The sequence below is a fragment of the Ambystoma mexicanum genome, chromosome 13, assembly GCF_040938575.1.
Source record: "Ambystoma mexicanum isolate Mex_15411 chromosome 13, UKY_AmexF1_1, whole genome shotgun sequence".
Taxonomy (NCBI): domain Eukaryota; kingdom Metazoa; phylum Chordata; class Amphibia; order Caudata; family Ambystomatidae; genus Ambystoma; species Ambystoma mexicanum.
This window is the reverse complement of record NC_090938.1, coordinates 44224471-44252402: the sequence shown is the minus strand read 5'-3', so window position 1 is coordinate 44252402 and position 27932 is coordinate 44224471.

Sequence of the window (27932 nt, the reverse complement as noted above, 5' to 3'; positions counted from 1 at the left end):
CACACCTGGTGCCAGTGCTCATTAACTCACTGATGCCAGCTACAAACACTGAGGAACGCTGCAGTAGAGGTCGGCCATTCCCTGCCTGTGGGCAGCACTCACACCAAGTGCCATTGCTCATTAACTCAATGATGCCAGCTACAAACACTGAGGAACGCTGCAGTAGACGCCTGCCATGCCCTGCCTGTGGGCAGCACTCACACCTAGTGCCAGTGCTCATTAATCACTGATGCCAGCTACAAACACTGAGGAACGCTGCAGTAGACGCCTGCCATGCCCTGCCTGTGGGTAGCACTCCCACCAAGTGCCAGTGCTCATTAATCACTGATGGCAGCTACAAACACTGAGGAACGCTGCAGTAGACGCCTGCCATGCCCTGCCTGTGGGCAGCACTCACACCTAGTGCCAGTGCTCATTAACTCAATCATGCCAGCTACAAACACGGAGGAACGCTGCAGTAGATGCAGTGCCATGCCCTGCCTGTGGGCAGCACTCACACCAAGTGCCAGTGCTCATTAACACAATGATGCCAGCTACAAACACTGAGGAACGCTGCAATAGAGGCCTGCCATGCCCTGCCTGTGGGCAGCACTCACACCAAGTGCCAGTGCTCATTAACTCAATGATGCCAGCTACAAACACTGAGGAACGCTGCAGTAGAGGCCGGCCATGCCCTGCCTGTGGGCAGCACTCACACCTAGTGCCGTGCTCATTAACTCAATCATGCCAGCTACAAACACGGAGGAACGCTGCAGTAGAGGCCGGCCATGCCCTGCCTGTGGGCAGCACTCACACCTAGTGCCAGTGCTCATTAACTCACTGATGCCAGCTACAGACACTGAGGAACGTTGCAGTAGACGCCTGCCATGCCCTGCCTGTGGGCAGCACACACACCAAGTGCCAGTGCTCATTAACTCAATGATGCCAGCTACAAACACTGAGGAGCGCTGCAGTAGACGCCTGCCATGCCCTGCCTGTGGGCAGCACTCACACCTAGTGCCAGTGCTCATTAACTTAATCATGCCAGCTACAAACACGGAGGAACGCTGCAGTAGATGCAGTGCCATGCCCTGCCTGTGGGCAGCACTCACACCAAGTGCCAGTGCTCATTAACTCAATGATGCCAGCTACAAACACTGAGGAACGCTGCAGTAGACGCAGTGCCATGCCCTGCCTGTGGGCAGCACTCACACCAAGTGCCAGTGCTCATTAACTCAATGATGCCAGCTACAAACACGGAGGAACGCTGCAGTAGAGGCCCGCCATGCCCTGCCTGTGGGCAGCACTCACACCAAGTGCCAGTGCTCATTAACTCAATGATGCCAGCTACAAACACTGAGGAACGCTGCAGTAGACGCAGTGCCATGCCCTGCCTGTGGGCAGCACTCACACCAAGTGCCAGTGCTCATTAACTCAATGATGCCAGCTACAAACACGGAGGAACGCTGCAGTAGACGCCTGCCATGCCCTGCCTGTGGGCAGCACTCACACCAAGTGCCAGTGCTCATTAACTCAATGATGCCAGCTACAAACACGGAGGAACGCTGCAGTAGAGGCCTGCCATGCCCTGCCTGTGGGCAGCACTCACACCTAGTGCCAGTGCTCATTAACTCAATCATGCCAGCTACAAACACGGAGGAACGCTGCAGTAGATGCAGTGCCATGCCCTGCCTGTGGGCAGCACTCACACCTAGTGCCAGTGCTCATTAACTCACTGATGCCAGCTACAAACACGGAGGAACGCTGCAGTAGACGCCTGCCATGCCCTGCCTGTGGGCAGCACTCACACCAAGTGCCAGTGCTCATTAACTCAATGATGCCAGGTACAAACACTGAGGAACGCTGCAGTAGACGCCTGCCATTCCCTGCCTGTGGGCAGCACTCACACCTAGTGCCAGTGCTCATTAACTCAATCATGCCAGCTACAAACACAGAGGAACTCTGCAGTAGATGCAGTGCCATGCCCTGCCTGTGGGCAGCACTCCCACCAAGTGCCAGTGCTCATTAATCACTGATGCCAGCTACAAACACAGAGGAACACTGCAGTAGAGGCCTGCCATGCCCTGCCTGTGGGCAGCACTCACACCTAGTGCCAGTGCTCATTAACTAAATGATGCCAGCTACAAACACTGAGGAGCGCTGCAGTAGACGCCTGCCATGCCCTGCCTGTGGGCAGCACTCACACCTAGTGCCAGTGCTCATTAACTCAATCATGCCAGCTACAAACACGGAGGAACGCTGCAGTAGATGCAGTGCCATGCCCTGCCTGTGGGCAGCACTCACACCAAGTGCCAGTGCTCATAAACTCAATGATGCCAGCTACAAACACTGAGGAACGCTGCAGTAGACGCTTGCCATGCCCTGCCTGTGGGCAGCACTCACACCAAGTGCCAGTGCTCATTAACTCAATCATGCCAGCTACAAACACAGAGGAACGCTGCAGTAGACGCCTGCCATGCCCTGCCTGTGGGCAGCACTCACACCAAGTGCCAGTGCTCATTAACTCAATGATGCCAGCTACAAACACTGAGGAACGCTGCAGTAGAGGCCGGCCATTCCCTGCCTGTGGGCAGCACTCACACCAAGTGCCATGCTCATTAACTCAATGATGCCAGCTACAAACACTGAGGAGCGCTGCAGTAGACGCCTGCCATGCCCCGCCTGTGGGCAGCACTCTCACCTAGTGCCAGTGCTCATTAACTCAATCATGCCAGCTACAAACACAGAGGAACGCTGCAGTAGATGCAGTGCCATGCCCTGCCTGTGGGCAGCACTCCCACCAAGTGCCAGTGCTCTTTAACTCACTGATGCCAGCTACAAACACTGAGGAACGCTGAAAAGGAAACACTCTAATAAAAGGAATCTGTCCCCGAAACGTATACATACCACAAACTTATAAAGGGAATACATGGCAATGCAAATATAACAGAAATAACAGTTATGTCCAACATAAACACCAAGTAACTGTTTCCCCTTGAAACTTGGGTGATATCCCCTTAACCAGATGGTTAAGGGGCTCAAATGGGAATGGGGAATGGTTCCTGCAAGGAGGAATTACCGGGTCCTCCAATGTTGGAATGACCCGGTTATTCCTCATTGCAGGAACCCGGTAAAGGAGCCCGGTTTGGCGGCAGCCATGGAGCTAATAGCTCCGGGTCTTTTCCAGGCCTAGCAACACCCCTGTTATCAGTTCAATAAAGTAGGGAAACCTGGTGAACAACAAATCGTAGCCCACGCACTCTCAATTGCATTTCAGTTAGACAAAGGGCCTCATTATGATTTTGGCGGTAGCCATGCCGCTATTGGCGGCATGGCTGCCGCCAAAATCGGGTCTGGGTTCCCAGAATGGGGAATTACCGGGCCATTCCGAGTTCGGAGGGCCCGGTAATTCCTCCCTCCAGGAACCCAGGCCCGGACCTTCCCCATTCCCATTTCAGCCCCTATAAGGCTGAATGGGAAAGGGAGCAAACAACGGGCCGATTACGAGCGGCCCGTTGTTTGCTCCCTCTTCCCCTCGCGGGACCCGGTAAGTACGCCTGGTTTGACCAGGCGTTACTTACCGGGTCCCGCGAGGGGAGCTCGTAATGAGGCGGAACGGGTTTAACGGGTCCGCCTCCTTTAGCGGGTCCCGTTAACCCATTCCACCTCACTTGTAATGAGTCCCAAAGACTTTGTACCTCAATGTGCTTCAGCTATGATGTTATCCTACGTGACAAATAATAAAACCTATCAGATGGAGGGATTGGTTAGGGGAACATATCTACTTATAATTTCTGTAAGTGTTAGTACATTATTGGCTGTCCCTCCCCTGGTAGGCATACCTTGAACTTCCCTCTGACTACTTATCATACAGATTATAGCAGCATAACAGCAGCGGATTCGTCCCTGTAACATTGTATGCTCATCATTGCATAGGCCCTTACGATTGGTTGGCATTCTTACCCAACCTTGAACATTCGGCTTTTTAGCACCACATAAGCAAAATGAAACCTGAGCAGCACGTAAGCATCATCCCAGTGGCAAAAACTGTGAAGACCTTTGGGGTCATGATCGATGCTGAACTTACCACGAAACCTCAGGTTGCACTGACTCCTTCGTCACATCCGTCCTTTCTTGTCACCTGGGAACATGTTCCTCATTGCTTCAGCGCTGTTTAACTCTCGCCTGCCTGGATTATTGTAACAGCTTGTTCCTGGGCACCTCGCAGGCCAACTTTTCAGCACTTCAGGTGGTTCAAAATGGGGCTCTGCATGCAACTAAGGGTCTTGCCAGGTGAGCTCCTATAACCAATGCGAGGAGGGCGCTACACTGGCTCCCGGTGAAACCTTGTGTGACTCATAAGCCCCTAACACTGAGTCACAAATGTCTTAATCTCCATGCCCCCTCCTATGTCATTGAACGCGCAAAGGTCTACGAAACATGCCACTCACTTTGATCTTCCAACAAGGCGAGCCTCCAACAACCGAAATTCAAACTGAAAGGTTTTGGTGGCACTAGCTTCAATGTGCAGGCCCCCATGGTCTGGAACGCCCTCCCTCCAGATCTGAGAAAGACAATACCCTTGCTCGACTTCAAGAAAAGGATCAAGACCCATCTTTTTAACGTTGCACCATAATTGATCACTGTCCTCCCCTTCTTCCTCTGACTCTCATTGTTGTCAGTGTTTTATGTGCGCCCTAAGGCCTATGGGTGTGTGGCGCTATACAAAAATGTAAATAAATAAACTTGGGTACCGAGAACAACTTCAGAATACTGCCCACTTGCCCAATAGTCTATCATCTCTCATCAGCCAAGCCTTCAGCCAAGGCCTCTTCTTTGTACTTGACCTGGCTGGAAGTTCTCTTCTCTGGAACTTTAAGGGGAGTTAAGGTGTAATCTTTGTCTCAAGCTTATGAATAGGCCTTGTTTTCTGGTCTTGCACCACGTGTACAGAGACCATGATTTTGGCCATCTTGCCTTTCTATTTAGAGCTATTTGATTCAATTATCCTGGGTGTCATTACCCTCTTCGGTCTCTAGAGACTTGGTTGCCCAGTCTCACATATTCTATAGTGGAGCAGATGGACATGTCATTCCTATATCAAGCCCCCTCAGGTCCATCATACTGGAACAGCAGGAGGAGAGCCCTATGTGGGACACCAGGTATCATCCCAATAACACATCGAGTGTATGAGAGACGATAGGCACTGAGACAACTGTACTGAATGTAGCCTTGTACAGAAAGGGTGGAAGGATGTCAGTATACACCATTGGACATCATAGAACTATAAGTGAAATCTGATGAGGGCAGAGTGACATCATGAATAGTACCAGCAGGGGGCGCAGAAGCTCAGCTGCCTGAACCGGCGCCTCCTCACATAAGGCTGAATCTTTCATATAACAAAACAATAATAACAGCAATTTTACCCCCTACCTCTCTCCGATCCTGCTTCTTGACTCCGGGGGCCCCTCCGACAGCGATTTCATCAGGAATCGAATCTGCCTTCAGCTGGACCTGGTTCGGCCCCTCGGTGAGGCCTCCACCTGCTCCGTCGCCAGCGAGACCTTCCTGATCCTGTGTGTCTCCCCACCTTCTGTGTCCCGCGGGCTGCGGTGTGGGCCCTCAACTCCGTCTCAGCGACTGATCCTCCGCCTGTGTCCACGCCACTGCTGGCCTCTCTCAGCAGTTTCCTGCTCTGCTCCCGCTGCAGCCCTTCCCGCTCGGCGGCCAGCGCGGCTACCCGGGATAGCGGTGTCGTTCCACCCGCCTCAACTGGACCCGGTGCCTACATCTTAGACCCGGTGCCTCCGCCTGCAGCCCTCCCCGCTCGGGGGCATATGCGACTGCCCAGGATAGCGGTGTCAGCCCGCCTGCCTCAGCTGCCTGGGGCCTCCACCCTGGGCCCGGGGCTTGCGCCTGCGGCAACGGGTGCCTGCTGACTGCACCTCCATTCCGGCTCCGAACTTCCATCTGCAGCGGTGGGTCCTGGGACTTCCATCCGTGGCGGCAGGTGCTTGCTGCCTGGTGCCTCCATTCTGGCCTGGGGCCTCCGTCTACCTTTCCTGCCGGGGACCTGCGCTCCTGTTCCGGAGCTTCCAGCTGCAGCAGCGTTCCACCTGCTGTGTCTTCTGGCCCGCCTCTGCCGCCCGGGGCCGCCATCTTGCTGTAGAGTGAGGTGCTGCAGCCCGCACCCTTAGCCAGGCGTGTCTGCTGAGAGCTCCCACCTGACAGCGGCAGGAGTTGCTACATTCAGCACCTGGACGGTCTTGCCTCCTCTACTGACTACGGCTGTACCGTTGTCCACACCAGTGCCATTCTGGGCCCCATGTCTGCTTCCCGCACCCCGTGCCAGGCGTGACTGCTGGGGGCTCTCATCTGACAGCAGCAGGAGCCGCTACATTCTGCAGCGCCATTGTAGGCCACACGTTGGCGGATCCCAGCTTCCCCCGGTGCAGCCTCCTCCCGCCCAGCTGCCCACTTTACTCTCCTGACTATTTGGGATGCCCGCCTACTCTCTCCGCCGTCCTGTCCTGGGACATGACAGCTACTAGACCTCCTCCTCCCAGGCACTCACCTGCCACCTACTACACAGTCCCTCTTACTAGACCCCCCATGCTTCCCCTTAAACACAGGCCCAGCAAGAATCACATTTGCCTACCTCCTGCTGCTCAGCCCCTGCTGCTAGTCTTCCTCCCCCTTCCTCATCTAAGCGTGATCATCCAATACCACGGTCACAACCCCGGACCCATCCCTCCCCGCTCCTGCCTTTAACCCTACCACACAGTCTCTGCTACCAAACCTCCACCCCCCTACCGGGTTTAACCTGGCACACGCAAACTGCTCCAGCTCTTGCCCTACCCTTTCCTTCCCTGCCACTTACCTCACAGTCTCCACAGCTGAGTCTCTTCCCACCTCCTTTCCAGCTTTGGGCACAACCAATACTACCAACTCCCTGCCTGCCTGCTACCCACCCGTCAGGCTCTGCAACTGGGCCTTTCCCACCTCCTTCCTAGCTTGGTCCCTACCACTCTTCTTAGCCTGCCCCTGTTCTGGTGTGCCCTGCCTCTCTGCCACCTCCCATACAGTCTTCAGCTGAACGTCTTCCTACCTCCTTTCCAACCTGTTCCCTTCCACTTCTCGCTGCCTGCTCCTGATCTTGCGTACCCTGACTCTCTGCTTGCTACCTACCAAACTGAGTACCATACTGAGTAGCAAGCTGAGTACCAATCTGAGCCTCCTCTCTCTCCTACACCAGCGCTGACTCTACTAGGAGCTGCTACACTGGTCCCTGTTCTCGCCATCATAGGTCTCAACAGCAACGGACCATCATAGTTCCTCGTATCACTGACTCCTCTGTTATGTGATCTGCCAAATCTCTTTCTCACCACCCTCTCTTCCCTTCCCCCCTCTTTCACTCACCCCACCTTCCCTTCTCCCTCCTACTCTCCTTTTCCCTCCTCATGCCCACCCCCCTCTTCAATCCCCTCCCACACTCCTCCTGTTACCCACCTACCCTCTCTCACCGTCCTGATCTTCTTTACCCCCCCACCGCTCATCATTCCAGCCTCATGAACATGGCACTCTGGAACGCCAGATCCATCTGCAACAAGACTGCATCAGTTCTAGACATATTCTTTCGTCTCAACCTTCATTTCCTATGTCTAACTGAAACGTGGATTCCCCCATAACGCTTCTGTCCCTGCTTCCCTAACTACCTCCTCGTCCTCCTTCTCTCACATATCTCATGCCACTGGCCGTGGTGGAGGTATTGGCTTCCTCTACCACCCCAAATACCTTTCTCTACCTCCCCTCCACCTCTTCCTTCTTTCCCTTCCTTTGAATTCCTTTACAAATCCTTTTCCTCTCCTCACCCCATCTCCTTTCTAATCATCTATCGACCCCCTGGCCCTCTTTCTCCCTTCTACGATGACCTCGATCACCTCCTTTCACTCATCTCTCCCTCCCCGTCTACTCTAACTTTACTTGGCGACTTTAATCTTCATCTCCCTTCTCCCCCTCAATCCTTTCCCCTCTTCTCAATCCTTGACTCCTACCTCCTTTCCCCTTCCTTCTTCCCCCACTCATTCCTCTGGCTCCACTCAAGACCTCATCTTCAATTCTTCCTACCCCTCTTCCCCAGTCTCGACACTTCCTGTCTATCTCTCTGATCATGCCTTACTCTCCTTCTCCCTTACTCCCCTTCCACATTCCTCTTCTACTAGGCCCTCTCCTCCCATCGTCTCACGGCGTGACTTTCGCAACTTTGATCCTTCCCTCTTTATTGACACTTGCTCTTCTTCTCTTCCCTCTATCCAAGACATCTCTTCATTGTCAGCCAATGATGCTCTATCCACTCTTTCCTCTTCTAGTTGTTCTTCCCTTGATCAGCTCTACCCCCTTTCTTTCTTCCGTCCAACCCGGAAACCCTCTCAACCGTGGCTCACTCCTCAACTCCTCTCTAACGGATCTAGGATTCTCACATCACATACAAGAACCCACCCACATCAAAGGGCGGTCTATAGATTGGCTAAGCGACACTAACTGCAACATCAGCCTGCTCTCGAACAGCCCGTGCGCCTGGTCTGATCACCATATCATCACCTTCAACATTGAAGCAGCAATTCTCCATACGCCTCCCGTCGCTCCAGCCATCCCTACCAGAAATAAAAAGAACATAACCCTGGAAAAGCTACTCCCCCTCATCATCCCCACCCTCAACAATGCCACTGACTCTTGTTCGGACCCTACCATCTTAGCCGACACCTATAACCAGACAATGCTTTCAGCCATAAATTCCATTGCCCCACTTAAACTTAGGAGACCTAAACAACACGTGCACCTCAACTCGTGGTTCACACCACAGCTCAGAGTGCTACGCAAAGAGAAACGCAGTGCTGAGTCACGCTGGAAAAGTCACCCTTCTGATGTCCACAAAGACAGCCACACCAAACTATAAAGATGCTATATTCCAAGCTAAAAAAGAATCCTATAATAACCGCATCGTGTCTGCACAATCAAATACGAATCAATTATTCAAAATCCTCAAGGAACTGGAGACACCTGCTACCCCCCCGACTCCTCCACCACCAAAGTCAGCACTTGGTGCACCAATATACAGACAGCCCTCCTGGGCAAAATTGTCACCCTCCAAACCAAAATCAGAGACAAACAAAAGTCCATAAAGCCAGATCAACTTCTGACTGCTCTCCATCTAGTACCCGCCAAGCCAACTTGATCCCTAAACCGTTCGCCTTCTCCCCTCTCACTACTCCCGAAGTAGAAGGAATTATAAACAACCTCAAGCCGTCCAACTGCAAAGGTGATCCCTGCCCGGCGCATATCATCAAGGAAGCCTCTCACTACTTAGCCCCCTTTATCACAGCTTTCATAAATGCCTCATTCAAAACAGGTATAGTCCCAGATAACCTCAAGGACGCCTGGGTGATCTCACTACTAAAAAAAACATCCCTTGACTCCAACATACCGACCAACTTTAGACCGATCACTACAGTCCCATTCCTGCTCAAGATCCTTGATCATGCAGCATACCTGCAGATTCAAGATTACCTTGAATCTAACAATCTCTTGGGGTTAAGACAATCAGGTTTCCGCCTCAAACATGGCACGGAAATAGCCCTGATTGATTTGAAAACTCAGATGGTGACTCTAAAGGACAACGGGAAATTAGCGTTACTCCTTCTCCTGGACCTCTCCGCAGCATTCGATCTGGTCAAACACCAAATACTCTGCCAACATCTTAAATCAGCGGCCCACTTCTCAGACTCTGCTAATGCCTGGATCCATTCCTTCCTCAGCAACAGATCCATGCGGGTCTTTTCACCCACAGCCTCTGCAGATCCATCGCCTATCCTCTGTGGCGTCCCTCAAGGCTCTTGTGTGTCGCCCACGCTATACAATGGGCCTCATTATGAGGTGGGCGGTAAGGGATTACCGGTACAGGTAAGGGCACCTGTGTCGGTAATCCCTTCCCGCCCTACTACGAGTTCCCTTTGCGGGTCCTTCCTTAACGCCTGTTTTTTTCAGGCGTTAAGGACGGGTCCCGCAAAGAGACTCTAGAGCTAATAACGGTACTGCAATTTGCGGTACCGTTATTAGCGCCTTTCCCATTCCCATTGAGCCGTATAGGGGCTCAAATGGGAATGGGGATTGGCCCTGGTGAATGGGGAATTACCGGTCCCGCCAATCTTGGAATGGACCAGTAATTGCTCCATTCACCAGGGCGGAGTCGGAACGAGTTTGGAGGCAGCCATGGTGCTAATAGGCCTCATTACGAGGTTGGCTACCTCCAACCTCGTAATGAGGCCCAATGTGTTCACCAAACCCCTCTTCGATGTGCTTGACTATCTGGGTGTCCCCTACATTAATTACGCGGATGACACCCAGATACTCATTCCCATCTCTGGTGATTACACAGCCGACACCAAATCCTTGAATGATGTCTATCTGGTCATACAGGCCTGGATGGCGCAACACGAACTATGCCTTAACGACGACAAGACTGACCTCTTACTACTAGGATCTACTCAACGTCTTAACAAATTAGACCTAGCCTACAAGTCCTTCGTCATTGACGGCAACGACATCAAGGTCTCTAAAGACACTAAAACTCTAGACGTCTATCTGGACTCCACCCTCTCCCTGAACAGACAAACAAATGCAGTAAGGTCGGCATTGGCCTATACTTGCAAACTTATCACCGCTTGCAGACCTTTTCTGAACCCTCAGAACTGTATTACCCTTGCAAGAACAGTCATTGGCCTTCATTACAACACCGGCGGTAACCAATGGCGCTATTAGCACCATGGTTGCAGCCGATATTGTAACAAGTCCGCCATGGTGCAATGGAGAATTACCACCCCATTCCAAGGTTGGCGGGGCGGTAATTCGCCATGCACCATTGGCCCTTCCCCATTCCCATTTTTGCCCTATAGGGCTCAATGGGAATGGGGAAGGCGGTAATTATGGTACCGCAAATTGCAGTACCGTAATTACCTTCAAGGTCCCTTTGCGGGTCCCTACTTTAACGGCTGGTCCAGACCAGCCATTAAGGTCGGGAGCCGCAAAGGGACCTCGTAATTAGGCGCTAAGGGGTTAACGGCGCCGCAGTCTTTTACGGCGCCGTTAACCCCTTAGCGCCAGGGTCGTAATGAGGCACATTATGTCCAAAATCGACTACTGTATTGCCCTCTACTTGGGGACTAGCCAGTCTAACATTAATAAACTGCAAACTATCCAAAATAATGCCATAAGGTCAGCTCTTAATATCCCTAGACAGTCCCACATCTCCAACGTCAGATCCGATCTACGTTGGCTCCCGGTAAAACAAAGAATTGCCCTAAAAACATTATCCTTGACTCATAAATGCTTGGACAATAATGCCCCACCTTACCTCTCCTCTCGCTTCACACTCCACACTTCCTCTCGACCTACCAGATCAGCTCAAACTCACAGCCTTATCCTGCCCAGATATAAACTCCATAAAGCGGGTGGTGTGAGCTTCCCTGTCCTAGTCTCAAAACTCTGGAACTCACTGCCTACTCCCATCAGAACTGAGCCTTTGTTCCTAACTTTCAAGAAAAATAGCAAATCTTGGCTGTTTACGCAGAACCTATGAAGTTCCTCCATTTAAAGCTTGCTACTGACCTGTAACATACCTCAACTGTCTATATACGTTTTTAAATGTACTTGTATTATAATTTGTAAATTCTATATTGCTTTATTGTATGCATGCAATCTGCTTACTTTGTTATATTGTATATATTGTAACCTGTATTCAAGAATATGCGCCCGGTTGCCCATGGGACTGGCTGCGCTTTACAAATAAACTAAACTTCAAACTTCAAACTTCAAACTATGCGCGCGCCTTCTCCGACGTCTGGAGAGACTCTGGCTCAAATCTCCTTCGCTTTCCAACCAAACCTCATATTTCTCCTACCACGCTCTCTTCGACTCTTGTCTTGCCTCAGCTAAACGCTCCTACTACTCTAATCTTCTCCACTCCCAAGCCTCCGACCCTCGCCGTATCTTCCAAACTCTCTCTCGACTTCTCTCCCCTCTTCTACACTTTCTCCCTCTGACTTCGCTAGCTTCTTCTCCTCCAAGATTCTTACACTTCAGCAAAAAATCAACTGCTCCTCGGATTTCCCCTCTTTTCTTCCCCCCCTCCCTCATCCTGCATGTCCTACTTCTCACCTATCTCCCCCTCTGAAGTCTCCACCCTCCTCTCCAAAGCCCACCCCAACCAACCCTCTCCCATCCCTTCTTATCCCTAAGATCTACCCTCTTCTTATTCTCTACCTCACTTCCTTCTTCAACATCTGTCTTTCCTCAGCCACCTTTCCATCTGATTTTAAGCACGCCACGATCATCCCTATTTTGAAGAAACCTTCTGTTGATCTCTTCTCACCTCTAACTTCCGCCCTATCTCTCTTCTTCCATTCCTCTCTAAGCTTCCCGAGCGCCTCGCCTACTCTCGGCTCTCATCCTTTGTCACCAATCTCTCTCTCCTACCCCCTCCCAATCTGGCTTCCATCCTAAACATTCTCCTGAAACTTCTCTCACCTACATCCTTAACTCCCTCCTCTCTGCTCGACACTCTAAGCAATCCTCTATCCTTATTCTCCTCGACCTCTCAGCTGCCTTCGACACTGTCAATCATCCCCTTCTTCTCCACACTCTTTCTTCCTTTGGGTTCAAAGGCTCTGTTCATAACTGGTTATCCTCTTACCTCTCTTCCCGCCCTCTTTTACTGTTTCCTGGGGTGGCCGGTCCTCTCCAACCCAACCTCTAGAATATGGCGCACCTCAAGGTTCGGTGCTTGGCCCTTTGACCTCCACCTAAAACTTTCTTCCTGCCTTACTGCCATAAAGAACTGGATGTCTTCCCGCTTTCTCTCCCTTAACACTGACAAGACTGAAGTTGTATTCTTTCCCTCCAACTCTCTTCCCCCTCCCTCTCCTCCACCTTTCATTCACTTTCCTCCCACTATTCTCCCTATCTCTCTCCATGCACGTAACTTAGGCATTCACTTTGACTCCTCTCTCTCTTTCTCCCACCATATCTCTCTCACTTCTTGTGCCTGTCGCTACCACCTCTTTAATATTCGCAAAGTCCGCCCCTCTTTCACCTTCCATGCTACCAAACTTTTAATCTCCTGCCTCTTCTACTGCTCTTCCTTATTCTTTGGACTACCTACTTCCCATCTCGCCCCCCTAAAATCTATCTACCATTCTGCTGTCCATACCCTCTGTCTCCTTACCTCCCGTGACTCCATCTCTACTTCCCTCTCTTCCTTTGGCTGGCTTCCATTTCACTCCCAACTTAAATTTCACTTTCTCTGCCTTGTCTTCAAATCTCTGCATGGTCTTGCTCCCCCTTATCTCTCCTCCCTCCTCTCTTTTTACTCTCCCTCCCGTTCCCTTCGTTCAGCTGACAATTTCCTTCTCACTGTACCTCCATCCCCTCGTGCCCCCTCCCGTTTCCGCTCCTTCCAACTCCTAGCCCCCCTGCACTGGAACTCCCTACCTCTCGCAATCCGTTCTACCCCTACCTTCTCCTCATTCGGCACCTCCCTTAAATCTCTCCTTCTCCATTCTCCTCTTTGAAACCCCTTCCCCTTCCTGCTTCCCCTCCCTCCTTTATCTTTCCCCTTGAATATCTCCTTCCCCTCCCCTACCTCCCCACTCTTACCTTTTCCCCTTCCCTCCTCCTTCTCCTCCTCACCCCTCCCCTTCCCACACAGTCCTACTCCACTGCTCTCCCCATTCCCTTCGTTAATTGCTCTTCTTACTGTTTTGTTGACTGATTCATATTGTAATTGGCTTCTACCGTTATATTGTTTATGTTTCATGTATTAAGTTGTCCAATTGTGCAGCGCTTTGGTGTAAAGCGCTATATAAACAAATAAATACAAATGAAGGGAAGACACAAAGACGCACTGAAACGATATACAAACACTTACGAATAAAGTTATGAGTGAAGTAACAAGAGAAACATGTAATCAAATTTGAAGAAATCATATATGCAAAGAAGATAAAATAACCTGCTGACTAATAAGTGTATATACGCAGAAACGCAATATAGCCGAGACATATAGAGGCTTGCTGCAAAGGAAAACATAATGTGGCTAAAGCGGCCATGATGGCAAGATGGATGCCAGACTTGTATGAAAACCAATCAAGCTACCTCAGAGACAGACCAGGGCTGCAGAGTCAGGGAAAACAGCTTTATGTGAGAAATGAAGAGGGGTCCATTGGCCTGGGATCAGGCATGCTACTTCATGGAATAATTGCAAAGCACGAGGGGAGTCAAAAGGATACGCCATGTACGTAAGACATATTTCTCTTAGATTTAGCAAAGAGGAAAACATCTGCAAGAGCCAAGTATTGGGAAACTGAACACGCGGAAAGCCTACACAAGGTGAAGTGAGCAAGTCTCTAGAGGCAGAGTGGAGTAATGACACTCAGTACAATTGAATAAAATCCCAGTACATATAAGGTTGAGATGGACACATTTGTGGCCCCCTCACACATGATTCAGAAGTTGAAAACAAGGGCTATTCATTAAGCTTCAGACAAAGATAATGTTATGTTTACACTCCCTAAAAAGTCCCAGGCTGCAAGGTCAACTATACAGGAGAAGCCTTGGTTTAGGGCCGGAACGATGAGAAGATAATGGACTAATTGGTAAAGTGAGGACTAGTCTGACGTTATTCTCTGCACCTGGTTTTTGATTTGCTTACGTGCTGCTAACGAGCAAAAAGTCCAAGGTTGGGAAAGCATGCCAACCAATCAGAGGGTCTATGTAGCAACATACTATACAATGTTGCAAACACCAAACAGCTGCCTTTTTGTCTGCTATAATCAGAATTATACGTGTTTAGAGGTGGTTCGAGGCGTGCCTAACAGATAAGAGGCAGCCAATGATGTCACTAACACTTAACATGCTATAGGTATATATGTTCCCTTAACTAATCCCTCCCGTCAATAGGTTTTACAGTTTGCCACATTGGATGATGTAAACAGGTATGCCAGAGGACCGAGGTTCGTGCTACACAGTCACTGTTCAGCAGAGTGCCCAGCCCAGGCCCAACGAAACCTCCACCTGCAATGACGGAAGTACTCAGCCAAGGGCAAGTTAGAACTGTCCTTTATTTTCCATAACAGACAGGGATCATACAGGAAACCCAAACATCTCCAGTAATCACAGCTCCTAGGCCCATGTCATGGGCTTTTGTTACCAAATGTCACCATAACTATGAACCCTTCCCCAAAAACATAAGAGCCCACTCTATTGGGTGGCTTGGGTGGTAGTGCCTATAGAAGGCACATATAGGGGTTAGCTAACTGGTCTTTTCATGTCAGGTGGTCTCCCCTGAGACTTCCTCAAAATCTATTACATTGTTGCACGGTCTCAAGACTACCATTGACCCTTGCCCATTACCCACCACACTATGATTTGTGCTCCCTGATTGGCTGGAGCAGGTCTCCTCATGCCTGGGACCCTGCTCTATTCTTAGCACTCTGTGCACCTTCTCAAGGTGATGAGAAAGACTCTGTGTCCCAGTTGTTGCCACTGGTATATCCACCTAGCCTACGAGAGTGCCCACGGATTGTAATGTCTGTTGGGCAACACATGTATCAGTTCTTGTCTGGTTTGGTGGGAACAGCTTCTCTTCCCACAATGGGTAAATGGCTTTGGATCGATTCGGCCGCATCACGTGGGTGAGGACCGCAAAACTGAGCTTTTTGGTCTGCAATTAGTGAGGATTTATTCTGCTATTTTGCAGGTGGCTCCTTGCCACTGGAGTCAAGAATGTACCACCCGCCTCTGTCCTTGGCTGCGAGCACTGGCCCTTCCCTTCATGCTGCAGAGTCTGCATGTCTTTGTTCCTTGTTCAGAGGCCTGCAGCTTTGTGAACTTTCACTACAGTTGTTCTATGGTTTCTCTAGGTCTATATATGTTATTGTATTGCTTCCTCTTGGGGTTAGCAGCATTTGGTTCTTCTAGGTTCATTATATGTCCCTGAAGTTCCATATGGTTAGTTGCAATGAGCGGCTGCAAGCTTGTTTCGTGCGACTCTTGCTCTCTTGCATTTCTGCGTTTCTGCATTTGGCTAATGGAAGAAAATGAGAAAGACTTTCTCATGTATCTGTCCTCTATCTATAGAACTGTGTATGCTTGTTCTTCGTGTGTGCACGTGTGTGTCCATGTAACTTTGTGCAGGGATGCGAGTTTGCTTCGTGGCTAACGTTACTATGTCGTGGCGTATCTAAGATTGTCAGCACAGCTGGATATTTATCGTTCGTCAACCTGGTCCAATATTGAAGCGCCTGTGTCTGCGAAGACGTCAGCTGGATAGGGTTTGAATGGTTGTCTAAGAGAATATCTGCTCACATATGTGGAATGCACCGGTCCACCTAGGGGCTGGCCAAACAGTGACTGGCATCTTTCATTTCTCAGTCTTCGGGCTGTCATGCTTATAGGGTTCACGAGGGCCATTATAGGGACCTTCTCTTTAGTGATGTCATAGCTGATGTACATTGAGGTGTAAAACCTCTGTTTAATCAAGTTTGAGTGTGAATGTGTGTACTACAGCTTGCTGTTCGTCAGATTGCCCTACTTCATTTTATGGTAATAATAAAGTCGTATTTTGCCATATTCTTTGCGTCTGTCCGGTTATTTGGAAACAAGATCTTTATTGGTAATTCCATCTAGCACATGAGTCACTTCAATTTGCTAGAGCACAATGCTTTCTGCATCTTCAACTGTCCAATACTTGGCTTTCACAAATATTCACTCATTTACTCAATCTAAGAGACATATGTCCTGCATACATTGCTTATCCTTGTTGACTCACTTTGTACCCTGCAATTGCTCCTTGCTGTGGCATCCTTGATCTCTGGCCAACAGCTTATTCTTTGTTGATGCATGAATCCATTTCCAGCGTCTGTCAGCTTTGCAGCCCTGGTCTCTCTCCTTTGAGTGTTTTGCTTGCTATTATTCAGAGCCGACGTCCATCTTTTCAACATGGCCGCCTTACCCATTTTATATTTTCTACTGGAGCAAGCTTCTATGTGACTCATCTACCTTGCGTTGCTGCGTATATACATTCACTACTCATCTGGTTACTTATCTTCTTCGTATATATGTGGTTTCTTCTCACTCATGTATGTTTACTTTATTTCTTGAGTTGCATCTTCATTCTTTAAGTGTTCTTATATCGTTTCTGTGTGTCATTGTCTTTTCTTCTTATGACCTCACTTTGCAACTATCAGATTTTCTTGACAGCTCTTCGATGTTCAATGGTACCTGCAGATCTCCTGCTACCACTTCAGTACAAGGGTACATTCGATACGGCTGCCTGAGTACATAGCATCGCTCATACACTCGATGCAGCATTGGAATTATACCTGGTGTCATGCACAGTGTCTTCTTGTTCTTCATACAGTATGTCAGAGGTGAGGGGGCGGGGTCTATCAATGATGTACACGTCTGCTTCTCTGCACAAATTCTTCTTAGGGAACAACATATTTACACAATTCATCTGTATCAACAACAATGCTTTGGGCAGGATGATTCCACAACAGTTTACAAAGTATTTTAGTCTTCTTCTTCTTCTTCTTCTTCTTCTTCTTCTTCTTCTTCTTCTTCTTCTTCTTCTTCTTCTTCTTCTTCTTCTTCTTCTTCTTCTTCTTCTTCTTCTTCTTCTTCTTCTTCTTCTTCTTCTTCTTCTTCTTCTTCTTCTTCTTCTTCTTCTTCTTCTTCTTCTTCTTCTTCTTCTTCTTCTTCTTCTTCTTCTTCTTCTTCTTCTTCTTCACAACTTTTAACCACAACACAGTACTTCAATAACTTCTTCCTGGTCCACTCACCTGACAGGACTACCACTACAAAGTCCCTTTCCTGGTATACTCGCCTGCCAGGACTCAAAAGCTTTGAACACTATCACAAGTACTTCTGTGGTAAAGTTTTACTTCAAACAACTTAGCAAAGTCTTTTGACTTTCATCAACATCAGTATTGATTACTTCTTCTGGGAAGACATGAGACACATTAGTGCAGTTTTTTCCACACTTGTGATTTAACGCAGGTTATGCGCCTCCCCTCCTGAATAGTTTCTATTTATTTATTTATTGTTCTCTTCTTAGGCGCTTATACAGCAAGTAAGTACTGTTTCAAAGCACCCACAGGGCAGGGAGGGGACATGGGAATGAGACACATTAAATACATACAAATAATAAATACAGTGGAGGGGAGAAAAGGACGAGCCTACTACTCCTTGTGAGTATTCAGAATGTGCAAGTGCAGAAGGGATGGGGAAGTGGGGTAGGTTCTGGGGTGCCCATGCTCATGGGTGAGCAACAGATGAAGTGCAGGTATGGTTAGTGAGGGCGGCTATCAGCAGGGCTGCTCTCCTGCCACTCTTGTTTCCCGCACCTACATCAACCAAGTGCTGATAATGGCTTCCTATTCCACTTGCTTCTATTTTGGCTTGGACAATGCTTGTCTGGGTCTTTTACAACTCTTGCCTCTTCCTCTCTTTGGCAATATGGGTTATACTCAGCTTGTTTCTGAATTTCCCTCTCTTCACTTTGGCAATGATGATTCTTGTCAACCGGCTCTAGTATAGCCACATATGGCTTTGGCAATATTGGTTCTTGTTCACTTCTTTTAATATTGCCTTCTTTTGGCTTTGACAATTGTTTTGATTGTTACAAGTATAATTATAACCTTCTTGTCTATTCCCAAAGTTCTTAGTCTGTCACTTTAGCTTCTTTGTATCAGTTCAGTTTTCAAAGTTATCCTCATTCGGCCACTTTAACATCTGTACATTAGTTCAATATTCAAAGTTATCACTAATGGCCAGCGGGCAATTACAGAGCATCCCAGGGTTACACAGTAGCACTGAGCTCCCCGGTTGCTGCATACACATATGCTTGTTCCGCTGCCACAATGACTTCTGCTTCCTCCGCTTCCTTCTACACGGTAGATCGCTCCTTTTCTCTTCCCACGGCCTATGCCGGTCGGGAGAGGAGTGTTCCCCGCTCCAAGGACACCCTGGTGCTCGCCTGCTACTGGAGCCCAACTTTTCATGGGGAAAGCTTTTCAAATTAATGCTTACAGCCGCGCGACCTCTGCATTCACAGCCATCAGGGGGAAAGCTCTCCAAAACAACACTTCCCGCTCAGAACCGGCATCTGCTCTGCAAATAGTGGTGGCTCCAGTGTCTCTGCTTTCCTTCAGCTTCTGCTGGCTCTGCAACATAGAGTTGATATACGATATGATATGGCATTTATAAGGGTGCCTATACACAAGTATTTCAAGACGCAACACAAGTGTTTCAAGGCGCAAATAACTTTCAAGTTACCGCAATAACTCCACTTCCTGCTTCTCCTAAAGGCCTGCACATGAGGGGGTGCTTTGTACTGCCCAGTCCCTCTCAAGTGTGGGTCATTAACACCACTAGGCTGCATCTTGCAGACTAGTGCCTCTGCATCCCTCTTCCGCGTGAAAAAAAGGGGAAGTGGGTGCACACCTGTTGTAAAGTAAATTGTCTGGAAATAATATCTAGAAGGCCGCGCAAGCGGTGTTAATGTTCTTTATATCTTACGAGGTGCAGGGGAGGAAAGGAGGGTTTTGGCACAGAAACCCTATAGTAAACAGGAACAGGAGAAGAGGACCCAAGATTGTAGTCCTCCCGTCCCCTGCACTCTCTGGGGCTACGCAGCAAAGGCGTAGTTTTTATGGAAGAAATTTTAAATATTCATATTAGAGAACCTTATGAATTTGATATATCACCTTTCAATGTTACTTATTAAGGTAAATCAAGGGAGCCGTCAGTAGTGTTAGGAAATAAAGGAGAATGCTCTCCTAGTTATTCATGAAAAATAATGGAAGCAGAAGTGATCACGAAACAGCATTGCATTGTCTACATAATCATACATTCGTAGAGATTCCCCTTTGGATGGCTTGACGCCTTTCGAGGACAATCCTCTTCTTCAGAAGCCGCTGTGGAACTATTGTTGAACATGATATAGACATAGAGAGAGCAAAAGAAATGTGCACAAGTTTCTGTTAGACAAGATACCAATAAACTGATAATTCATTCATAATAAACTCACACATGTAGTGTCTCTTGTTATGCAGGGACATCCCTCTATTTAAAAGAGATTACTGTACTCATGTACTTCTAGAACATAGTCCAACCTGATCTATTTATCTAGATATTATACATTGCTAGACCCCAAGCAATTCTAAGTGTCACACATAATGAGCCTTATGACATATAGTTTCCACATAGTTTTCACATGATTAACACAGGATGCCAATAGGCTTAGAATTACCATAACATGACAAAAAATAGGGATTATCTAATGCTGCATGGAAAAATATCTTTAAGGTGGGTTAAAGTAGTGATATCCAAGAGGATAAGAGACTCAAACTGTTGACTATATCGGAGATTGTGAATTGGCAGGTGCCAAAATAGAGGTGGAAAGAGCTTACATCGATTCATGGAATGCTGAAGAGGGTCGTGTAATCCTCGTGTTGTCCCTCTTAGAGGAGTAGGTTCACTATTCTAAAATGGGGACCAAATTCATTCTCACGGAGACGAACGGATAAGAGTGCATATACTCTGTAATGGAAGTAAAAGAGCATGTGGCTCCCAATACGTATGTGGCATTCAGAATAATTAGTGAAGACAAGTAGGTAAATAATACATGTAAAGTACTGACCTAATAGAGGCCAATTGCGAGGCAGACGAGCCTTCTGTGGCGCAAATTAATTCCAAAGGGACATGCGTGTCATCTCAGCGCCGTAGACAATGCAATGCTGTTTCGTGATCACTTCTTCTTCCATTATTTTTCATGAATAAATAGGAGAGCATTCTTCTTTATTTCCTAACACTACTGACGGCTCCCTTGCTTTACCTTAATAAGTAACATTGAAAAGTGATATATCAAATTCATAAGGTTCTCTAATATGAATATTTAAAATTCCCTCTTCCTTGTCCCAGTGCTTTGGCATTGTGGGACTTGAAGTCCCCAATGTTCAAATTACTATTTTCTTTCACTGTTTCAATTTTACAGTAGGCATTAAGATTGTAGGGTCTCTGGGAAAATTAGTAAAGGTGTTTTCCCATTCCCCCTTACCTGATTTCCCCGCTCCATGTGATCCTCCCGCAGAACACCACCCACAGGGTCAGGAAGCATCTGCCTTTCCCTGGTCACATTTGTTTGGGGGAATCATCTGGGAAAGTGATCTTCATTAAGGATACTCCTATTCTTCCTCGTCCTATTACTATTTAGGGGAATGGTAGGAGAAGTACAAACCATTAATCCATTATGGAAGGGATGGTTCTGAAGGTTGTAAGAAGGGGGTTTAGGGTCCATTGATTGGTGGGGATACCGCACCTTACCTGATGATGTCATGTCACTCCTTTGAGGGTTGCCTCCCTCCCATGTGATCCTCCCCCATATAGCCACCCCCAGGGTCAGGATCAGGCAGTGGCTGCCATCCCCTAGCCACATGGGGAGAGGCCGCCGCTGGGAAAAAAGTGATGACTCCATCAGATTCATGACGCTGCGCTCTAGTTGTTGCAGGAAAAGGCAAGCTGCTGGGAGATTTAAACCGGTGGACCAGCTGACACAGAGAAGCTGGCTGGAGATCTCTAGTCCTCTCTGTGTTGACAGAAGGACTTCAGGGCTGGTCAGAGGTCCGTGGAGCCAACCGGCTCACAGAAGGAACTTAGGGGAGCTGACTGTGGGGGGCAGTATCAAAGACACCAGAAGTGGACAAGAAGCTTCACAGTGTTCGCAGGTACCAAAAGGAAGCCTCCACAGAGACACTGAATGGAAGGGCATGAGCCGTAAGAGGCACGGAAGCTATGAAGCAGAGGCAGTGAGAGGCAACGGAACGCAGAAGAGCCGCAGGCTTGCCGTGGAAGAACCTATCCACACCATCAAAAGCCGGTGAGTCCACCCAAGAGAAGCAGGAATACCGGGGCGCATTGGCAATCCTTCTGAGAGCAAATAACATTTAATGACGTATATGAGAATGAGCGAGCAAGTGAATGTTATTTAAAGAAACAGAACAAAAGAAATTTAAGAGACTGTCAAGTTTGTAAGTGTATACCGTATACTGCATTACACGTTGCCAAACTATACAGAATAACGCTGTAAGAATTGTAATCAAGAAAGCTAGAAGGGAACACATTACAGCAGACAGGAAAGCCCTGCACTGGTCAGCACTTAGGACAGGATCACCTTCAAGGTTATGACCATGGTGCATCGCTGTCTATTCGGACAGGCACCAGCCTATTTGAAGGAACAGATTACTCATTACATTCTGGGTCGTCCCTTGAGGTCAGAAGATTGTATGTCCACATTTCAAACAATCTAATGGTCTAGGCCAAATGGCTGCAAATAACCTGATGGGAGGCCGATCATTCCCAGTGAGAGCTGCTCAGATATGGAATGGACAGCAGATACTATTGAGGCAGGAGAACAATCACATAGCTTTCAGGAAAGCACTGAAGACAATTATCTTCAAATAGTGAGCTGACACATAAGAATATAAGGTAGTACTCTGTTGTCCCGTCAATATGTATGTCCATGTCTAAGTGTGTACGCCCTGATGTCTACGGGGTTTGGTGCGGTATAAATAAATAAATAAAATACTCATAAGGAAAGCCCTAGTAGGATAGTATATCAGGCAGAGTCAACACAGAGCAGAATAAATTAAAGAGACTTTTAGGTCCCTCTGGAACAAGGAACTCTATCCTTCTGGAACATTTTGTGTTGGAGTTACGCATTTCCTTTGTTCAACATTTGTATACTATTCAAGACCAAAGACATTTCTCCTTTTCACATGAACGTTGATTTTTAGAATGTGAGGGCCAGAATAGTTCTTTGGACGCCAGAGTTTTTGGACCTCTTGACATTGGACAGACCCTTAGTGTTGTTTTAGGTAGGAAAACATCTCCTAGAAGAGGGACAGAAAGGCATTTCCCAACCCCCTTTTTTGTTAACCGTTTTTGGCCCAAACCATGAATCCCCTGTGTCCACGTCTCATTCTTGGCTCCTGACACTAGGTACAGCAGTAATAACGGGCCACTATTGGGCCTGGGGTTCAAAGGCCTACATGCGACTTACCCCAAATTGGGGAGGACTGTATTTCCTGGTGGGGATAAGCTCACCGCCTTTAGTAGTGCCCTAAACTAAACTGTAGATTGGTGATTTTCCCGGATGGACACGCACCTAAGAAATTAAAGGTCCCCACCCCTTAAATGCACTAAAAGATGTACATGTCAGCATAAGCAGCAATGGCATATGAAAATTGCTCTGCAAAACAGAGACGTTTTTTGCATCTGTCTTTTCTCCCAGATGTCAGGCCTAAACAAATGCAAAATGGCTGCAAATAACCTGATGGGAGCTGTTACAAACCATGAATACAACTGTACAAGACTTTAATGCCGTAAGCGAAGAGCTGAGAGCAATAAGGCTCATGATCCTTCATAACCGATATGTCCTCAATCTGATAACGGCTATGGTGGGTGGCTTGTGTGCAAAAAATGGCCAGTCTTGCTGCATATACATACCCACTTGGGATCCTCATAGAAGTGATAGCCTCATTGACTGAATTGCACAAACACATGGTGGGGGAGGTGGGAGACAATGCAGATGATATTTGGTTCTCACGGAAACCCTCTTGGTTGGCTAATCCATTCAAAGTACTACTGCCCACACTAGTACTGGTACTATTGGCTTTCTGTACGCTGAGAATAGAAAGAAACCAATGCAAAAGAGTGTCAAAAAGACTTTAGGGATGAACAATAGTGATAAACCTGGATACTTACGTGCATGAGTATTCCCAAACAGATGACTTCCCCATGCCCAAGCAGTCGACAGCCTTATAGCTCCTCCAGGGTCAAAGTTTAAATATCCTCCAGATCCCCAGAATTACATGTGCAACTACATGCCATGGAGCATTGACAAACATGTGAGACGTGGAGGTAGCCTGAGGGGGTTAGTAAACTATGGATACCCAAATTGCCCTATCGGGGGAAGAGCAGAAGAAAGAGTGTAGTTGAGGACACAACCAAAGGGGGGAATGTTGGGAGGCAGATGAATACGTCATCCAGAGCTTCTGTCCTGCCCCAATCCAATGGCGCACAGGTGAGAAACACTACTCACTAAGACAACCATACTGCTCTTATCCAAGACAGGTACAACAAGACAAAGACAATCTAAGCTAAAGATGGCATAAGCAGTCAAACTAACATTGTAACCCTAACAGGGGCACACATTAGGCACAAAGTAGATATGCATTCCACATGAAGAACACACACTAGGTCAAATATGAATGCATACATTAAAAATATTAACATAGCACCCACAAGACATTAAGAACACTAACATAATCAATGTATACGTTGAATGCAACATGAACGGCATGCAAGTATAACTCACTAATACAGAAACCAGAGTGTAATTGGGCAGCCATCTTCTTAACTGTAGAAGCTGCACAATGCTTTTAAATAGACAAAGGCCTCAAGACTTGGAGAGAACTCAAAAAGCTGAATCCACAGAAATACAGAGCTGGGCAGAGTTCAGCCGGTAGCTGACTATTAGTGCCAAGGTTAGAATGAGATTTGGAGGATGGGAACGACAGAATAAAGGCACAAGATAGCAGTTCCCAAGATGCAAGCAGGATACTTCAAATTAAATAAGGTTTTATAAGCATACAACCATTCTTTCTTAGTCAGGTGCAGTAGCACAGCGAGCCAAAAGACTCGATGAAGAATAACTCAACAGTGTCCCTTGTGGAAACAGAAAACACAACACATATATTAATATTAGGTGAAATCCCTATAAATAGGAGCTAATTCCATTCCATTCACGGTCTTATAACACGTGATCTATGCTTGAAGAACATTGGCTATTTATTAGGAGCCAACATCAGATAGGACACCTGCAATACTCCCTAACAGCCTACGCAGACATGAGATGCCAAACAAGGCCAAGTACAAAGAGTTTTCCCGGTCTCACGTCCTTGGGATGAGGGATGGTAATTCTTTAATTGAACAATGGACAGTCAATGGGCCTTCGTCCCCCTAGACCCTGTCTGGGTCATATCCTGGTGCCGTGTCAAGTGTCCAAGATTGGTTAGTAAGATGCCAACCTATAAAAACCCAGAGTGTCATGCCACCCATCAAATCATATGCCAACATATCCTGTTATGTAGAAATGATGTATTTTTACCTTTATCGAAATACGGGTGATCTCAGGTGGAGCCATCAGATATGTCTAACCCATGTTTAACCTCGGTGTGATCTATATGTAGCCATACCCGATAACCAATCACCAATCCCCAATCCCTGTAGGTTTTTGTAACTGTAATTGTGTTATGAAGTCAGTTATGATGCGGGTGGTGTACTTAAATGATTGTTCTGTAGTAGCTCTCTGAGAGACACAAGATTGTAATGCTTGTATGCTGTCAGTTCATGTTAGTTCCCCTCTGTCGGGCTCAGAACACAAAACTAAATTCACCTAGGCCCCCCTCTGTCAGGCTCAGACCTCTTCAAACAATGTTGCACAAGACTTGCAAGGGAGCTCCCTTCCCCAAGCTTATTACACTTCGGGTCTCCCTCAGTCGGGCTCAGACCGCTTTTGGATGTCGAAGACTTTTGAATGTGCGTGTCTTGCTTTAAAGACCTCAGCAGGACCACTTCGACTAACAGTTAATTCGTTTTCTCATTACAAACAATGCACATTTCACTAAGACTTTCGAGTGGGCTACTTCCTTTCACCGGACCACTCCGTTACTCAGTACCACAGATTTCACAGCTATATTTTTACTTCAAAGTTCATTCACAGGTCTGTCTCTTCAATCTTTAACACACACCGGTCTCTCAAGTTGCTTGCCAACTCCCCGGCTGTGTGCGTTTCTTTCTTAGTTTTCTCCAGGATTCTCCCTCGTCCAGGCTCAGACCCCCTCCAAAGATCACAGATGGGTCTCCCTCAGTCCAGTTCGGACCCCCTCCAAAGGTCACAGATGGGTCTCCCTCAGTCAGGCTCGGACCCCTCTCAAAGTTCACAAATGGGTCTTGCTCAGTCGGGCTCAGACCCCCTCCAAAGGTCACAGATGAGTCTCCCTCATTCGGGCTTAGACCCCTCTCAAAGTTTACAAATGCGTCTCTCTCAGTCGGGTCCGGACACCTCTTAAAGTTCACAGATGGGTCTCCGTCAGTCGGGTTCGGACCCTTCTTAAAGTTCAAAAATTAAATGTCTTTGGACTTCCAGTCCCAGAACCCTTCATTCTGATTTTGCTCCCACTTTGATAGCTCCCCCTTTTGGCACTCTGGTGGTTTTGGGAGCTGCAGGAGTTTATAGGGATTCTTGTGGAGGTCAAGGTCTCGCCACCTGTCCCTCAAAGGCCTGGGCTTGCCTGTTTTGCCCAGGGGGGGAGCTCTGGTGTGGGCATCACTAGGTAACCCCAGTTGCTCCTGGTTTGGCTTCCTGGAGGTGCAGTTCCCTTTCCACACTGCAGCCTCCCCTATACTCACAGGCCCAGCAATCAGGCAGCCCTTCTTCCTCCAGGGTCTCGCCAGTTCAAATTTTCTCCATTAGGTTTCAGTGCACCATCCAGCATCCCCAGCTCGCTCAGAGTGTGCCTTTGTGCTCTGCCTTTTATAGTGAGGGGGAGGCTTAATAGGTTTTAGGTGAGACTGATTGTCAAGGGAGGCCTGACCATGCCTGTCCTTGTTTAGGGGACAGTCTTTTTTTTAAAAGGGAAGAGTCTGTCTTCTGTGTCTGAGTGTGCTTCTTCTCAGTGATCTTCATTCTCTCAATCCCTCTATTCTTCGTCTCAGTGTTTATATAGAAAAGGGGGGAGGGGAGGGATTGGGAAGCCATAGTGTTTTCTGGTAATTAAGGGAAAATTGGGTTTAATATATCCTATGTAGACAGAGGGGATGTCAGTTAGTGTGCCAGAGAGGGGGGAATACTGCGTCTCTCCTGAGGGCATTCCTCCCTCAGTCCTCAAGGACCCCCTGTCCAGGAGATCCTCCTGCACTGGTCCACCCCCAGGGTCTGGTTCCAAAGGCGATGGCCATGTCCTGACCACCTGAACAAAAGATCCTCAAGGTCTATCCCTGAGAACACCCTCGGGTTTCTCACAGTGTGCAATGAAATCTGTAGACTGTAATCTAATTGGATGATCCTATTTGTCCTGTTGACCCTGACTTCTTTAGGAAGAGGGTGTCTTTGTCCTTAAACTAAAAAATCCCAATTTTTGCTATCCGGCTTTCCCAACAAAGGCTTTTAAGTGGAGGGGTGTCTGAAATCCAAAATTCTCAAATCATCACAATTTTTACCATCTGGCTTCCCCAACACAGGCCTTTAAGTCGAGGGGGGGTCTTAAATCAAAAATGCACAAATCATCCCAAGTTTTACCATCGAGATTCCCCAACACAGGCCTTTAAGTGGAGGGAGTCTGAAATCCCAAATTCTAAAATCATTGCAATTTTTTGGTCTGACTTCCCCAACACAGACCAAAAGTAGGGGAGGGTCTGAAAAGTCCACTGCTTAATCACCAAGGCCCTCATTACGACCCTGGCGGAATTCGGAAAACGATGGCGGAAATGCAATACCGCCATCGAATAGCGCTCGGTGCGACTATGACCCGTCACCGCAAAGTACGATGCCATTAGCGACACCGTAGTGAACGCCAACGCTAACTGCACCAAGCACGCGCGCGCGCGCCATGCCAAACCGTAAACACCACCATGGCGCAAGGGTACGCCAATTCCGACCCTAGCGGACATGTACCTAACGCCATCAAGCATGGCGGAATGTACCATTCCGCCATGGTGAGAAGTACGGCATCGCGAATCAACCGTAAACGGCCCCACTGAGTGCCTGTACACCGCTCCCT